Source organism: Garra rufa, chromosome 2 (assembly GCF_049309525.1).
Source record: "Garra rufa chromosome 2, GarRuf1.0, whole genome shotgun sequence".
In the NCBI taxonomy this organism is placed as follows: Eukaryota; Metazoa; Chordata; class Actinopteri; order Cypriniformes; family Cyprinidae; genus Garra; species Garra rufa.
Window position 1 is genome coordinate 49672252 of NC_133362.1, and position 14774 is coordinate 49687025.

A 14774-nucleotide genomic window follows, 5' to 3' on the forward strand; every position below is an offset into this window, starting at 1 on the left:
GTGCAAACAAATCTAAATACTGAGAAAATCGCCTTTAAAATTGTTCAAATTAAGTTCTTAACAATGCATATTACTAATCAAAAATTACATTTTGATATATTTACAGTAGGAATTTTACAATAAATCTTCATGGAACATGATCTTTACATAATTTCTTAATGATTTTTGGCATAAAAGAAACATCTATAATTTTGACCCATACAATGTAATTTTGGCTATTGCTACAAATATACCCCAGCGACTTAAGACTGGTTTTGTGCTCCAGGGTCACATATGTTATTTCAGTGATATGTAATATAGAAAATTTATTCAAACAGGAAATGATACTGCTCAATGAACACTGATATTAATAAATAATAATAATAATAATAATAATAATAATAACAATAACAATAACAATAACAATAATAATAATAAACCATTACAGAAGGTATTTAAACAACAAAAAATCATGTTCAATAATTACAATTACTGGATGAGTGCAACTGACAAACATGAAAAATAAGAATTACTGATTTTTTTTTTTAAATTAATGAATGAATTAATATATTTATTTATCTATTTAAATTGTTTATTTTGGTGGGTAACATTTATTTATTTTTTATTCTAAGTAACAGTTGGTAAACAATAAATAAATATAAACATTTGCTCACTGTCGTAGAGTACAAAGGGTTCATTTGACTTCACTACTAGGACTTAGTCTGACTTACAGTTCTATGAATATACACAGTTGTGGTCAAAAGTTTACACAACCCTTGCAGACTCTGCTAAATGTTTTTATTTTATTACTTTTTTTAACCAAAATAAGAGGGATCACACAAAATGCATTTTATTTTTTAGAACTGTTCTAAAGTCCCAAAGTAAAACATTTTGCATCAAAGATGTTTACATATAGTCCACAACACAAAGTAATAGCTGAATTATGTCAGAAGCTTCAGAAAAAAACAAAAACAAAAAAAAAACTATATGTTTCCCAGAAGACAAAATTACTACCCAAAGAGTTTATGAGACCTGTAGAATGTAGATGTTTATATGTTTAAGAATAGTGGACAGTTTAACTACTCAAGACAAATAAAGGGAAAAAAAGGAATTTACAAGATTTAACTCAATGGCGTGTGTCCTGAATGGCGTATGACAGTAAAACCTGAATTTAAAATGTTAATTTGGGAATCATAAACAAGACACACTTTTTGAAGTTGAAATAGAATACTGTATTGATTTTAAATAAATGCATAAGTTTGAATGTCAAACTATTTATTTTAAACTACTTCTTGCATTGGTTTAATTTTCAATAGTATGTGTTCTATTATAGTTCTGTGACTAAAACTACCATCAACATGTTTTTCTAGAAACCAGTTACAAAACACAGCCTTTGAAGTTAGGATAGAAGACTATATTGATTATAATTAATTTATTATTTTGAATGTCGAAACAGCAGTATGTTCCTCTAGGGGGCAGTAATACAGGACTCTCTTTTAAAGGTTTCACAAGCTATATTTTAATATCAATAGCGTGACTTCTGCATCACTTTTGACAATGAAAACTACTGCAAAATGTTCTTTATGAAATCTGTAACAAGACACATCCTTTGAAGCTGAGACAGAAGCTTGTATTTATTTTAAACTAAATTTTGTAATGCTTTCATGTGCAATAGAATGTGTCTTATTATAGTTACAAGATTGAAACCACCACCAAAATGTTCTTCTAGGAATCAGTAATAAGACACACCCTTAAGATTTGAGGAAATAAAACTGCAATCATTTTAAATGAATTTATTTACAGATTTGAATTGAATTCAATAGCATGTATCCTGATTTACACATGACAGTAAAACTTACATGGAAATGCTCTTTTAGACCCAAGGAACAAGACACAGCCTGTGAAGTCGAGACAGAAAACTGTATGCATTTTAAATGAATTTATTTAAATAGTTTGAATGTCAAACTCAGTCGAAACAGCAGTATGTTCCTCTAGGGGGCAGTAATACAGGACACTCTTTTAAAGGTTTGGCAAGCTATATTTTAATATCAATAGCGTGACTTATGCTTCACTTTTGACAATGAAAACCACTGCAAAATGCTCTTTATAAAATCTGTAACAAGACACAGCCTTTGACGTTAGGATAGAAGACAGTACTGATTTTAAATTAATTTTTAAGTTTGAATGTCAAACTCAGTCAAAACAGCAGTATGTTCCTCTAGGGGGCAGTAATACAGGACACTCTTTGGAAGGTTTCACAAGTGATTTTTTGATATCAATAGCGTGACTTCTGCATCACTTTTGACAATGAAAACCACTGCAAAATGTTCTTTATGAAATCTGTAACAAGACACACCCTTTGAAGCTGAGACAGAAGCTTGTATTTATTTTTAAGTAAATTATGTAGTGCTTTCATGTTCAATAGTATGTGTTCTATTATAGTTACATGACTGAAAACAACACCAAAATGTTCTCCTATGAATCAGTAATAAGACACATTCTTTGAAGTTAAGATGGAAGAACATATGTACTTTACATTGATTGACCTACTCGTTGATATTTTAATATCATGTGCTGTGTTGTAGTTTTGTGAATAAAACCAACATTGAATTGTTGGTCTATGAACCAGTAATAAGACACAACCTTTGAAATTGATCTGGCAAAACTGTATGTTTCAAGAATGAATGTGTTAACAGATTCAAATTGAATTCAATAGCGTACATCCTGATTTACATTTGATAGTGAAAGATGGCTGTAAATATTGATCTTTGAACAAGTAACCAGACACACCACCTGGAGTTTACATATCAAACTGTGTGCATTCTAAAATTAATACATTTAAACTCCTGAATGTCAAATTTGGTCAAAACAAGTTCGGTATCTTCCTCTAGGGGGCGGTAAACTGCACAATATTTGTCATGCTTTAGGAGCTTTTACTCAATGGTTTCATTTCAATAACTTTTGTTGCGCTATAGATCTGTGAATAAAATATATATCTAAATGTTCTTTTATGAACCAGTAATAAGACACAACCCTTAAATTTGAAATTTATGTTTTATACATTTCACAAGTGAAGCATTTAGATGAAATAATTGTGCTTTTTGCTCTGCGTTTTGCACTTTGCAGACGGTCCCTATCCTGCACTATTACATTATAAACTCTATCAGTTACAATTCCTTAAGGCAGATTAAAACAAATAAAACATATTGTGTGTTCTCTTCTACATTTGCAAACAGTTAGAACATAATATGTTTCTTGTCATTGTGCTCAATCGTTAAAGAACTATTGAAGATTTCCAAGGCTGAATCTCTGACAAATGTCAAACGTCAAACGTCGAACCAACTTTATATCGGTATAATTTCTATGCCGTGGGGTTAAATAAGCCTATCAGTCCGTTTCTTACGATGTTGTCATTACATTACCTCAACATCGCTTGTTTATATGAGATAAATAACGAATGAACGATCGTTTTTCCATTATTGCCAATAGTTGTCATATCGTGACACTAAATAAACAATGTACATCACATAATTCAACTAGTAAATAACTGTAATAAGTGTTTATACATCGCTAGGAACTGTACTAGTACTGTTGTACTGTTTTAATGAGCCTTTAGAACTGCTTTACTGTTAGACTAATGCATTGCAGTGACCAAAATAGCCTAAGCAACAACTATTTTTACCATTTCAGACTGGAGCATTTGTAACTTTTATCAGGACAATTACTATGGTATTACCATAGTAGGTTGTATGTGTGCGTGTCTATGTATGTGCCTGTATGATCACATACTAACCAAAATAGCATAATTAAGAGTTATTTATATAATTTCAGACTTGAGCATAAATTATTTTCATCTTTTAGTAGGACAATTACTATGTTAATACCATAGTAGTGTGTGTGTGTGTGTGTGTGTGTGTGTGTGTGTGTGTGTGTGTGTGTGTGTGTGTGTGTGTGTGCTCATTCAAAGATACACAGCCTACTATGGTAATACCATAATAATTGTCCTGAAAAAAGTTTAAAATAATTTATGTTTCAGTCTGAAATAGTATAAATAGCTGTTACTAAGGCCATTTTGCTCACTGTAATGTATAATTAGTCTGAGAGTAGGACAGTATCTTTAGTCTCTCATCTCTAAACTTCAGCCACGTAGTTCAAGAGGTCAAGTAGACAATGCTTTTTCACACCTCTTTCATCCTTATCTGCTCTGTGTGTGTGTGCTCATTCAGGCAAACACACCTGCACTCCCCCACGGACACAGAGCAGTTAAGGGTGAAAGAGGTGTGAAAAAGCATTGTCTTCTGACCTCTGGAACTATGTGATTGAAGTTTGGAGATAAGAAAAGAACAGCAACAAGATCTGGCCAAGTTATTTGAGTCTGATAACTGTGCAATGAAACAGATAGTGATATTTCATGGTTTGACAATATCTTTTTAAAGTATCTTCTGAAATTAACCCTAAAATTCTATTTTTGTTTGATTGTAGATCATGCAGAGGAAATTCCAGTTTTTCCCAGGGAGAATCTCTGTTGTGTTCCGCAAGGGACCACTTGGATTTCTTCTTCAGGATCCATCTGAGGAAGCCAGGCGGATTAAGAATGACCCAACTCTGCAGGACAAGTCTGCGCCCATGAGGCAGAACCTTGTGCGGCAAAATGCCCTGACAGTGGTACGTCAGAGAGGAGGGGATGCTTCCGACAAGAAGGAGGTCCTGGGAGACTACATCCTGCAGTTTGGGAAGTACAAAGGGAAGTCTTTCCGGTGGCTGTTGGAAAATGATGTAGGGTACATTTTGTATCTCATCAAGAACCTGGAGAAGGAGGAGGCGTCAGGCATCCCTAAAGCTGAGGGGCATAGCAAAGACAGTCTACTGTCCTTTGTGAACTATGATTGTAGTTTTGAAGAGATCCAGTCTCTTCTCAGTTATGAGGCCAGTAAAGTGGTTGTTGTGCCAGCCTCATCAGAAGATGACCAGCTGGTTGGCTTTGGTTCCCGGGCCAAGAGCACCTGGAAGGAGATATGGGACAGCAAAGCGGATGGCTATGCAGACTTCATTATGAGGAAGAGCTGCGTCCCAGGGACACATATGCACAAGCTGCAGCAGTACCTGCGAAAGAGACAGCAATCCACCCACCCCTCACCTGTTTCTGCCTCAAAATCCCCAGATGAACCCATGGGTAAATAAATGTTTATTTTATTGTAATGTATACTTGTTCAGTAGTAACTAGTATAACAATAAGTTAGCTTTTATTTAAGGTAAATAAACCTCAGTTTGTAGGAACATGACATGAACTGAAACGTAAATATTAAAAAAAAAATTCAATACAGAGATGGAGAAAGATGAGGACCTAGAGCAAGCAATGCTGAGCATCACACCCCCTCCAAGCTACAGGTGCAAAGTAAGTTAAGATTTTTTTCTTTTAGCATTTGATTTCTACTAAACGTTTATCTTAAAAAACTGTTATAACTATTTAAAAAATGTACATTATTGTTTTGTGTGTTTTCCCCAACAGCTGCCTCTCCACCACTGCCACCACAATTCAGTATAGAGATGGAGAAGGATGAGGACCTAGAGCAAGCAATGCTAAGCATCACCCCCTCCAAGCTACAAGTGCAAAGTAAGTTATTTGGATGATTTTTGCTGTTTTTTTTTCATTTGCACATATCCAAACATCTATCTGTCTGACTGTATGTTCACCTGTCTGCCATTCTGTTCATCCATCTGTCCATTCATCTGTCTGTCTGTCTGTCCATCCTCCTGTCTGTCTATCTCTTTCTCTGTCTGTCTGTCTGTCTGTCTAGTGCCAGTAAAATATTTCAAAATTTTAAGTCAAGGCTTTGAAGTTAGTGTGTACATCTAGATTAATGCTTTGTGTGTTCCCCAACAGCCACATCTCCACCACTGCTGTCAGCTGCTGAACTGGAACGGTCTACCAAAGCAGTAAAAAGGTGTTTCCGCAGGAGGTTCAGCACTGAGAAGAAAAGCTGAACATGAATTGAATCCTCCTTTATTGTGTTGTTTGTGTTCTGGCTATGTTCTAGCCATGTTCCAATAACAGTGTGTTCGCCGTTGGCATATACTAACTGTCCTAAGGAGTATGAATTGATTCCAGTCTGGGTAAGTACTTCTTTTATTATGAATTTTACACTGTTCTTTCTACATTTTTCCTTCCATCTTCAGATGATTTTGTTTTCAGTCAATAGATGTGTTCAACTTTGGGTGAAGGGTGAATTCAGTAGCTTTGTGTCTTTATTAACACCAGCTCTTTTATGTTTCTAATTGTAAAATGTTCTATATTTCAGTAACATCTGCTGCCCTCTCCAAACCACCTGCTGATGGCAAAAGTGGCCTTCAAGAATTGTCAGGATATGGTAAATAAATTACAGTTCTGATCACCAATTTAACTATTTGCCTTGTTTACAAAAGTAATACATTTGTTTTTTTTGTTTTGTTTTTTATTTTGTGATGTGTCACAATACTTTTGTCCACAGTACCAGCTCAGAAGACACCTGTGCCTCTTCCTAAAGAGTTGAAGTTTCTTGTCCAAGAGCCAGCCTTTTTGGAACAATCAGAGCCTTCAGTACCAACTACAGGTGTGTTATATTTATTTACTTTTACTTAGCATGTCTAGTGAATCACATTCCACACTAGAAGATGTTTCACTCTTTTGTTTATATATATATATTAGTGGTGGGCATAGATTATTTTTTTTAATCTAGATTAATCTAGATTAAATCTTGAAATTAATCTAGATTAATCTAGATTAAAATGGCTAATTTGAATTATGCTGAAGGCATTCAGAATATGTGTGCTACCCAAATAATGACTAAAATTAAGTCTTTGAGAACTGGTTTCTCAAGCCAGGTGGCGCATTAGATGGCAGAGATGAATACAGTCTCAGAAAGGCTGTTAGGTGTGCCAAAGTATCCTGCCCTTTGGGTATCTAGCAGAGATACTGGAGAAAGATTTGGGCTGGAGTATGTTGAACCTGGATGTCGCCCTGTTGTCCTGGACTGGGAAAAGCACAAGACCAAGACGACTGAAGTACATCCAGCTGAGCAGAGTGACACATCCACTGCCATGTCGCAATACACTTCTGCTCCTCTTGATGTGACTCCAAGTCCTTATCTAGAGTCAGGTAAACTTTTACAGACACAGGAACTGAAAAGACATATATGCTTCATTATATATATTTTTACAAAGTGTTTCATTTTCTGTTGTTGTTTCTGTTGTTGTTGTTGTTGTTGTTGTAGTGACTGCCAGTTCCCAGCCTGTGCCCTTGCTGTCCTCATCTTTTCCATGCAAGGCTGAGCATTCTTCAGAGACAGGTGAACATTTGTTAGACACACAGTGTCATGTCATCCCAGTATCTCATTTGTATTTTTGTCTTAAAAATGCATTTACAATTGTTTACTTGCTATTGTAGTGACCTCCAGTCCCCAACCTGTACCTTCTCTGTCCTCATCTTTTCCTGGTCACGCTGATCTTCGTTCAGAAACAGGTGAGTAGTAACAGATGGTCAAACCAAAACTTTTCTGCTATTTATCATCTTGGCTAAATACTGATTAAATGTAATGTGATTGTTGTAGGTGCCACATTCACACCACCTTTGCCCATGAAAGCCTCACCTGCTAGCAGCCGCACTGGACCTGTGAAGACTGGTGGTAGAGTGTTTGTGTTAGATCACAAAAAGTGGACAGCCCCAATGAAGGAGACCTTTGACACTTTACTAAAGAAACACCATGGAAAGAAGGACATGCTTAAGCTTGTGGATCAGGAGTATGCAGCAATGGTCCACAGTTCCTGTACTGACCCTAACAGCATGCTCCATTCAACCACAAGATTACACATCTCACAGTATGTCAAACACCTTGCAAAACTCTTAAACACCAGTTCTTCCTTAAATACAAGTCCAGAAAAACTTGTTGAGACACAACAACTCTGGTATTCGCTGACAGAGGGTAGTGAAACTACTAGTGTTCCAGTTACAACTGTGACTCCAGCAGTCATGCTCACACCTGCACCTCCTCCAACCACACCTATGACTCACGTGGGTGTTGAGAAAATTGTGGAAGAAATTATGGAGAGACAGCAACAGCAGCTGCAGCAAAAGCAACAGCAACAACCCACCGAACAGAAAAAGAAACAAAAAAGACCTGTCTCGCCTGTGGACAGCCCAAATATCGGTACGAGAATGATGGCTCCTCCATTCACTTCTTTTACCAACAGGGTCCTGTTAGATACTTCTATTGTTCAACAAAGGTTTTTACAACCTACAGTGCAGAAGGTCTAACAAACCAAAGAATGCCTTTTCAGGACTTTTGGAGACAGAGTTTTTTCAGAGGGAACTGGAAGCCACAAAAAAACGAGTTGAGGAGAAGGGCAACAGAAACGGAAGAGGTCTGATACGCAACCTCAACCCACTGGTCGCCTGTGCAGATTCTGCAAAATGGAACTGAAGCAGGGCCCAAACAGTCCACATGTTCACACGGGCTTTCCCCGGGGTATCAGGGAAATACATATACTGTCCTGCTAAAGTCTTTTTTATTTACAAAGATCAGGGCATGGACAAAGAGTTGACATGGAAAGACATTAAAGATTCTGCTTTTTATGAGGCAGAAAAGCAAAGATGGATTGCAGAGAAAGGAAAATAAGTCTTTTTTTCCTTTTGTTTTCTGTAAATAATTATATATGTTCTTTGGATTTATTTAGATTTCATTGATAGTTTTTATTGTTTTATAGTTTCATCTACTTCATATAACTCTGTAACTATAATAATAACTGATTAGAAACCTTTTAAATCCACAACTCATGTCAATATTATTTTTATGTCATATAAATTAAAATGTTGTTTTTTTACATTTTAAATCTTTTGTTAATTTGATGTTTGTAGATTAAAACCTGACATTAATAAATAACATTTATTTCTGCTTAATTTTGTCTGAGCTAAACTGGCCAATAAACACACATTTACAAAAATAAGCAAAATAAAATTAATAAAGTAGAAATGCAACTAAAATATATCACACTTGTTTGTACCCACAAAAACATATAAACTTTAAAAACAAATTTACAGGATTTACAGTTGCAAATTATATATATATATATATATATATATATATATATATATATATATATATATATTATACTATACAAATACATAAAAATTTCATTATGTATAAATTATATAAAATTTAATATAAAGTTGCTGCCTTATTTTGTACATTTGGAATTTGCAGAATAACATGACAAATATATATTGAATTTTGATAACATTTATAAGTTCAGTATTTATATAGTAAATACAAAAATAAAAATATATGAATATATAAAATATGTTTTACATATAAATATATATAATATAAAATATATTTATTAACATATGTCAAATAAAACATTATAAACATAACATGACAAATAAATTTTGAATTTTGAGTAAGATTTATATATGTTTTATAAATCTGATGCTATACAAGGTGCTGATTCAATACTGTAGCTACTTTGGCCAATAACCACACATAAAAGAAATATAAATAATTGTTTCATGTAAATAATGATGTAACGATTTTACTGGAAGGCTGTAGGGTGTCTTTTTGTGTTTACATTTGCTTTAAGTTCACATTTGAGCAGAGCGCAAAACTGCAGTGAGCGGGATTCGAACCCCGGTCCAGACGTTTACCCCAAATAATGTGAAAAAATCTGATTGGTTGTCGGTGTAATTCAAAACCTTGGACAGTGGCAACAAAGCTTGCATTTCATTGGCTGTCAGCGTGTTCCAACTATTCACGACCTGCCCCCGCGGGCTGGTTGTGGTTTCCTTCACCGGGTCGGAGGCAGTTTTCATCGGCTCCCAAATGACACAGGCGAAACGGAGGCTCTCGCGTTGTGCGAGACTGTCGAGCCGTCCCGTGGGTAGGGCTTAGAGCAGGCTTAGAGTTTTCTTCTGTCAGTTTTGACCCAATCTGTTTTTGGGAAGCGCAGTTTGACCCAGCAGTGCAGGCCAACAACATGTTCTGTCTTGCCGCGTGAAGGCGGTTCAATGCTTTGGACAGCGTATGGTTGAGATGTGATTTTCCACCAATTTGGGGCACCTTTCTTATGGAAATCAAGGATAAATCTATATAAGGATAAGGATAAATCTTCTATTTTTCGGTGGTCTTTTGAGAACACTAGATTTATATGTCAATTCCAACATAACACCGACTGTTACGCAACAGTCCCAGGATCGTTAATAGTTACGCCTCCAACATTTGCATCGCCCAATTATCGGTAACGTCAGTACATCAGTAAAACAAGGCAAGCCACTGAAGGGACACGGTTAGCTTAATGCTAGCACTAGCCTGTTACATTGCAGTACAAAAGATATCACTTACCACATAAACAGAGAGATGACTGCGCTGATGATGGTGAATGATGGAGAAATAACTGCGCTGATGATGGCGAATGATTTACAGATCCAGAGTATCACCGAGAAGCAGCTGAACTTGTGTGGTAAGAAGAGCTCCCTCTGCATTATAACTTTACACAGAGCACATGGATCACAGTAATGAGACTAAAATGTCTGCGATTCAAAACGGCAGATTCAACAAACCACATATTAAAAGCGGCTAGAGCTCCTAATTAAATATATATTTTTATCAGTGTGCCAGCTATAGAGATGAGCAGCTCTGTGAAACAGCCAATCGGAGCAGAGCTCATTAATATTCATGAAGCTTCCAAAAAAGGCAATAACAGAGCATTTCATTCTAGGGACAAATCCTAGGGTTGTAAATGGTCCTGTAAAACCGTTTCTGGAGATTGTTTGCCCTTTCCTATGCCATATACCTTCTATGTAGATATCAAAGAACAAATTAAAATATTCTCTCAATGCATTTTATGGCAACTTTAAGTTGATAGAACCAGCTGACATCTTATCCTGACATTCTGAATCTCAAGGATGGCGACCCCCACCAACAAAAATGTAAAAAAAAAAAAAAAAAAAAAAAAAAAGTAGTTTCATCAGATATACACCAATTATGAGCTAAACAATTAACTACAAACGGAATCATATGTGATATTCAATCAATCACAACTACTCATAAGATTTTTTATCTAATATTTACATTTTTCAAAGACCACTCTGATCATACTCTCTTCTTCTATGCTGCATAAATGCCACACAGAACGTTCATCAATGGTGTGGAGCATATGAAATAAACCATTACTCCACACCCGATTCACGCTCAGAAAAGAGTATCAAAACTCATCATCGCAGTTTGGGAGACACTACACTTTTGAAACACATTTCCTAGTTAGAAACTACAGAAATGATCCCTGAAAGTATAGTCTTGACCTCCTATAAGAATTAATGTGTTTTTCATTAATGTGTTTTTCAGTGCAGTTTCCTTGAGTTAATATTTTGTAGTTTTGTTCTTTGCAGTTTACTTCAGTTAAGAGAAACAGTTCGTTCTGGGAATGTTTTGTCTGTCTGTTTCAGGGTTATCTGTCGTCAGGAAACCAGTTGAGTGCGGCTGCACTATCTTCCTCTCATCCTTATAGTTGCCCTGGATCATCTGTAATTTTCCTTCCCATATGTAGAAGTATTTGCTTAAATGATATGTGAACCCCCGCCTACATGAAGGCTTGTAAGGGTGCTGTATAAAAGATGGGACTGCCCCATCTTCTTTAGTAGATAACAATAAACCAACTTGTATTAGACTTTGGTGTGTTGTTGTCTATCCCAAGCGCGCTTGTTGCTGATCCACTCGACAGACCTGAGAAACTGCAGTGACCCAGAACAGAGGTTCTAACAATCTGGTGACCCCTTCGTGATGTCTCTGATCAGGTAAGACAAAGTATAGTTTGACTACCTGATTAGTGACATTACTATTACTGTGTGTCTGTAATTACGTGACTTGGGCAAGACAGAGTATAGTCTGACTGTCTAATTAGTAATTGCTGATTAAATTGCGTAACTCGGGCAAGACAGAGTATAGTCTGACTGTCTGATTACCAATTGTTTAACTGCGTAGTAAGGTAAGACAGAGTATAGTCTGACTATCTGTACTGACGTAAGGTATACCCTCAGCGAGGCTGGGAAGAGCGCTATAGAAATCAAAATCGAAAACGAAATTAAAAGCAAAAGTGTGAGTCACGAGTTTTGGTCTGTCCCGTGGTGAGGTGAATATCTGTATATCTATCATGGGAGCCACCTATCCTAAACCAAATTCTGGCGAAACACCCAATGATTGGATGAATAGATGTAGTTGGGGTTTTTACACAAATTTATGGGTGAATAATTTAGCGGGTTGGACCGAAGCCAATGGGATGTATCCTACATATCCACGAACGGGTTCTTTTGACCCAAATCATATGGCACAAGCTTTTCGATTGACATATAAAGGCGAAGGTGACCCTGAATGGGACCAAAAATATATGAAAGACGGGTATGATGTTTGGTTAAAAATGCAAACTGTATGGAATGATAAACAGGGTATTTCACTGCCAAAATCTGTCAGGAATGTGGTACCGAAAAAGCCGACAGGAAAAAAAGAGAAAAAATTATTAGCTGAGGCTGAGTCGAAATTACAGAAAACCAAATTAGAGAAAGCAGCTAAACTCGATCCAGAAGTACCGTCTACTTCTTCACTCCCGCCGTGCGCGCCGCCACACTATCCGGCGCCCGCGCCTAATGTGCCCGCGCCTAACATAACTGCGCGCAGCGCGCCCGCGCTTACTTCCGCAGAGCCTTGCGCGCCCCCACCAGCGCCCGTAAAAAAAACAAATGAAGCTCACTTGTGGATATCAAAACGAAAGGGTCACGTAGAGGTAACTCCGCCGTCTGTCTCAACTTTGAAAGATATTTTGAGCATGTTGCCTGAAGTGGACAAACCTTTACACTTCGTGGACATGTTAATAAAATTATCGCGACACAGTCATTTTACCGGCGCTGATTATAAGTTCATAATCATGTCCAAAATGGGTAATAAATACGACGAGACGCGTTTACTCGATACAGTTACCTGCTTAGCTGCAGCGAATGATGAGCTCCAGGCAAATCCCCTCTTTTCTCCCCAGGGGGAGGACGAGGATGAGTGGGAGGGTAGAGCAAAACCCGCATCTTATAAAAAAGATGGGGAAAGTTATTTTTACTGGCGAGACAACCCTAACGCTATATCTACTCTTCAGAAGCAGCTTACTAAATTTCTGATAGGTGAAAGACATGCCAATAGGGACCTTTCACATGTAACTAACTGTAAACAGGAAAAGAAAGAACCAGTGCCTGTTTTCTTTAAAAGATTTAAAGATGCTTGGATTCACTTAGGCGGGTTTGAATTAGATGACCATGTGCCAGATTGCCTCTTTGTCTCCACTTTCCTTAACAATTGTGCACCCGAAGTGCAGCCTTTGCTGAAATTGCAGTTAACCGACCGATCACGATTGACTGTGGAGGATGTGGGAAAAAAGATTAGAACAATGGCTGGTGATGGGTTATTTGATCTGCCTAAAACAGCGAACCCTGCCTTCCTGCATCACGCAGGGGGTGGAGCCCGCACATCAGGGAATTCAGGGCAAGTTCAACGTAGAAAGGGGAACTGCCATTATTGTGGGAGGGAGGGGCATTGGTTTGTAGACTGCAGGAAGAGACAGGCTGATGAGAGGAAGGGTAAATACCACCCACAGCAGCAGCCGCAGCAGCCACAGCATCAGGGAAATCACTCTTTGCCCGCACTGCCTCCTCCCCCTCCCCCTCCACCTACACATCCCTATTACACTCAATAGGGTTGCCCACAGAATCACGCCCCCAACGCCACACTTTTGTCTATAACCATAGACTCCCCCAATGGGGAGGAGCCTGCTACTCTAATGATTAACATGTTAGGGCAGGATTTCCCTTTTCTCATTGATTCAGGGGCTACTATGTCATCGGTGGGTGGGGGCTACGAGGGGCCACTCTCTAACCAGAGTGTTGATTCTGTAGGGATTGATGGGTCTCCTTTCTTGACACCGCTTACGCCACCATTAGAATTGAAGGTAGGCTCTCACAGACTAAATCACAGATTTGCATATATGGCATCGTGCTCTTATAATTTAATGGGAAGGGATTTGATGGCTGCCCTGGGGGTGGAGATGAAGTTTAAAAATGGTAAACTTGTAGTGCACACCTCGGACGACGTGTGTAATGAAATAGGTGCCCTGAATGGCCTACAGGTGTCACTGTTGTCCACTTGTAAAATAACCTCACCCCAACCTGACTTTTCTGAATTACCAGACAGTCTGTGGGCAGCCCACAAGGATGATGTAGGCAGTGTCTCCTGTTCCCCATACTGCGCTACAGTTAAGCATAGTGACCCTATATACATTAAACAATATCCACTATCAGAGGATAAGGCTAGGGGTATTGATGTTATAGTGTCATCGCTAGTGAAGCAAGGGGTAATAAAACGCATCACTAGCCCCTATAACACACCAGTGAATCCTGTCCCCAAGCCAAATGGCACTTGGAGATTCACTCAAGATTTAAGGAGAATTAATGAATTGGTGGTACCAATGGCCCCTTTGGTCCCTGATGTAACATCTGTTCTCATGGCTATTGATTGTAACCATGGTCATTTCTCAGTGGTTGATCTCTGTTCTGCTTTTTTCAGCATTCCTGTGGAACCAGATACACAGCCCTTATTCGCATTCACCCACAGGGGTCAACAATATACTTGGACACGCCTCCCACAAGGGTATGTTGATAGTCCCGCCTACTTTAGCATGGTGGTCAAAGACTGCTTGTCCACTTTGAGTCTGCCTGAAGGGGCAGCACTTCATCA

The 14774-nt window shown here is 37.8% G+C and overlaps 1 non-coding gene across 1 annotated transcript; it reads right to left on the reverse strand.

Moving 5' to 3' along the window:
• Positions 1 to 11089: 11089 nt before the first annotated feature.
• On the reverse strand, positions 11090 to 11305 carry LOC141326935 (small nucleolar RNA U3). The gene has a single exon (XR_012354266.1). It is a non-coding gene; the product is annotated as a small nucleolar RNA U3 (small nucleolar RNA).
• Between the last annotated feature and the right edge of the window lie 3469 nt (positions 11306 to 14774).